Genomic DNA, 3,943 nt, shown 5'->3' on the forward strand with positions numbered 1-3,943 from the left:
CTGACCAATCAGAACAAGAATAGGAATACTGTAGTCTGTCCCACATACATGTGTTTAGTATGTTTATGCTATCGGTTAGCGTGACCTTAGTAACAATATACAATATGCGGGGCTGAGTAGAATGGTCCCAGAGCTTTTGATTTACCATCTATTTCTATGGTCATGCATTTTGTATCGCACCTTTTCCTGTAGGATACAAGGCGCCCAGAATCCAAGATAAACCAAAAACAATAAAGCCAATAATAATGGTTGTGTTAAATAGGGAGCTATTTGGCCAAATCTATGTGTGCAGAAGACATACGACGGTCATGCATGGGTGAATCCTTTCTAGAGTCGCGTTGTTGCGTGCAAATCGAAAGCTCCCTAGAATAGCAATTCTGCTGTACCATGATGTGTATGCTGTTAGCTGTATTGTGTATGTAACAAGTATAAAGGTTATGGTTAGTAGGTAAATTAATAGGCTGAATATTATATAGAAGCTGCACTTGTTATGATATATGTTCCTTTATTTTTTAATCTTTTCCTTTTAAAATATATATCAGAAAAATTGTGTTACCCTTTTTATAGATGTCAATGTGCAATATATATTTTTTTTGTTTCTAATTGAAAAAGAAAAAGATTTGATATCAAAAGATAACATATCAAAATTTAAAAACAAACATATAGGGAACTAGAAAGAAAGTTTAACAATTTCAAAAACATTTGTGGACTTTTTTCTGAGTGTTAATTTCAAAAAGGATGATAATTTATCAAATACAATTTGAAAATTGATGTAGGCAGTCTAGGAAGATATATGTGTTCACTTTTCAATCTAGACAAGATTTTTTTTTTTCATTTCATGTATCCAAAGTTATTTCTACTAATTATTTTATATCCATTTCCATTTTTAAACTTTAAAAATATTATATTTTCTATAATATAAAATGTTGAAAAAGTCCGTCAGTTGGAATATTAAGAAAAACATATTGGTTTATATATTTTATTTAGTAATACTAGCATTTGGCAATCATGTCGTGTTGTGTTATAATAGTAAACCAGAGGCAATGGTGTTAGTGTATAGTTGTAACTGTAGAAAAAGGCAACTGTGTATTTTTGTATTAGATTTTTTTTTATATTTGTGAACTACCGATGTTATTTGATGTTGTCTCATATTATTAGTCATAAACTCCAGTGACCCCAACAGGTTCACTGTTTAAATAACCAAAAAATTTTTCTAGTATTCCTAAAACTGGTCCCTGTTACAATATGTTTATAGTGTTATCTAAATACATAACTGGTAAATGATGTTTTGTTAAATATTTAGCCTTTAAAAAGTAAACATTTTGTGTAAGTATAAGAAAAATATGTCAATATTTTCCTTTTTAAAATACATTTGGAATTCATTGCGACACTCCTGGTTATTATCTGGTTGTTGGAATAAGAATATATTATGTCTTGGATGTTTTTTTTGTAGTAATGTTTTATATTGTCATTTTTTTTTAATTGTATAATTTCTTTTCTGGTGAAAACTACCAAGATTAGTTGAAAAGTAAAATACTGGTCTGCTATGGGTAATAGGAGGTTTATACATAGAATTTATCTAGATATGTCTTGTATTGCTTTGTTTTCAGGTGAATACTTACTGTGTAAGTTGCATCATCATGATCGTAATTATCTTCAGCATCTATATTTCCACCACTGATAGTTATTAATGTTATTATCATCTTAATGTTCATCATTTCCATCATTATCATTGTCATCACCACCACTTAATAATCAGTTATTATGAATTATTCATGATCGTCATTGTAGCTTAATCGTCATCATCACTGTCATCACTGTGATTAGTTATCATTATCTTCATAATCATCATCAGCAACCTCATCATCATTATCATCTTCACTGTTATCTTTACCCATCACTATCATCATTATCATCATCACCATCATCATATCATCACCAACATCATTTTTATCATCACCACAATCGTTATCACTGTCATGTTCTTGCCATTCTTTGTGAAAATAGTTATTTTTACCATCTTTTTCTGTATTTAGTTGTTATGATTGTGTAGACAGTATCAAACTGGAAAAATTGGTGTTTTCTTTTGCTTTTATCTTCTCAAAAAAACGTTTTCTATTTTCTACAAACCCAGCCAATACCTTTATTAGGTAGCTAAAAAGTACTATGGTAGTATTTGTCAGAAAGAATGATAATTTTCCGTTCTCAGAATTAGTGTACTGTACTAATATTGCAATATTTTTTAAATATAAACTTTTTGTTCTTTTGCTTTTCTTTTATGTTTTCATTGATTTCTTTGGGCATTTGCATCTAGCAAGGTGTTTGTCTTGTCTGCATGATGATGGTTTTTGTAGATTTAGGGAATGTTTGCTCAAATGTTTATTTGGTCTTCCTTAAAAAAAAAGAATTTGAAACCAAAGTGTACTTCGACCTGATAAACTACAAAAAAAGAATTGATACTTTTTAATTTATTTTTTATTGTTTTTCAATGTTTTTCCACAGGGAGAGTAGTTTGTCTTGTGTTTACTGTATATAGTATAGTTAGCCTAAGTACCAGACAGAAATTTGGTTTGTAAAGTATTTAATGCGCTTAGTGCGTGTCATATCAAAATTAAGTTGACGTCCCATAATGCTACTTTTTAAATCGGTTATTGGTGGCGCTGTCCTGAAATTGATAAAGTACTGGCAGTAAGTACTGTACTGTAATAACAAGACTTGTGACTAGTCTATAGTTTTTTTCGGTGTGCACATTGCCATTGCAGATAACATATTAAACATTATTATGAGCATAAATAAATTGATGAAATAGAAACAAATGTCAGATAGCTTTGTTCCTTGTCGTAATTTTGTGTCTACCTATTTGGTAAATTACTTAGTTTGTAACGGCACAGAATGCTACGAATATAATAGTAAACAAAAAAAAAAAATACCTCTCTTATTATAGATAGCCCTACTCCTCCTATAATTTTGGAGTCCTTATCACCCTGGTTCTTAATAGGCCAACCGCGGGCCAAATTTGGCCCGGAGGCAATTTAATTTGGCCCGTGAGGAAAAACAAAAAAATAATAAATATTTAAAACATTAAAAGTTCGATTAATACATTTTCAATAAAGTAAAAACAAAAATGCAACCGGCCTGCGTGGTGTGCACGAGGATGGTTTAAAAATGCAATGATAGTATACAGGGGGAAGATCCCATTGGAAAGTAAAAAAGAAAGAAAAGGAAAAAATTATGACCCAAAACGCCTCAAAGTTTATTTTCGAACGTCTATAAGAAAACACAATTTTCGCGGGGGCATGCCCCGGACCCCCTAGGATGGTGTTATCCCGATCGGCCCCACTTTCGGCCCTTTTGTCGACCCTTCCTTGCGGACATCTCTGGATCCAACCTTGGTATAGGCCATAAATCGAATAAAAAGCGCCAAATCGATCACTACTGGGTACAGCCCTATTTTTAATTGTGTACAAACAAGCAAGCGTCATGATGTTACCCCACTCAAATCTAAAATTAAACCATGTAAACAGAACTATAAAGAAACTTCCATGATTGGAATATATATATAGGCCTACTGTATTTATTTGACAGCAGCTCAGCTCAGGGGAAGTAACAACTTTATAATCGCCATACACATTTTAACATGTTTATATTGTAATAATTGCAGAATCCCGATGCATGATATGAGACCCATGGTAGAAGAAGCCCATTAAAGCCCGTTAAGTCATATAGGTAAACATAACTAAATTATATGTCATTTTGCAATATACGGTACATCTACTGGGCTTTATCGTATAAGACATTCTTATTTGGGGGTTGTTGAAAATTATATAAATAAGCTACAAAAGGTTATATTTCGCATACTTGAGCGAGATGTTGCAGGTTCGAATCCCGTCAGAGACTTTTCTCATCAACTGAATAACGGAACTTTTCGTTGAAATGCTATGTT

The sequence above is a fragment of the Anneissia japonica genome, unplaced genomic scaffold (genome assembly GCF_011630105.1).
Source record: "Anneissia japonica isolate Jap-2015-1 unplaced genomic scaffold, ASM1163010v1 scaffold24_len2511860_cov200, whole genome shotgun sequence".
Taxonomy (NCBI): Eukaryota; Metazoa; Echinodermata; class Crinoidea; order Comatulida; family Comatulidae; genus Anneissia; species Anneissia japonica.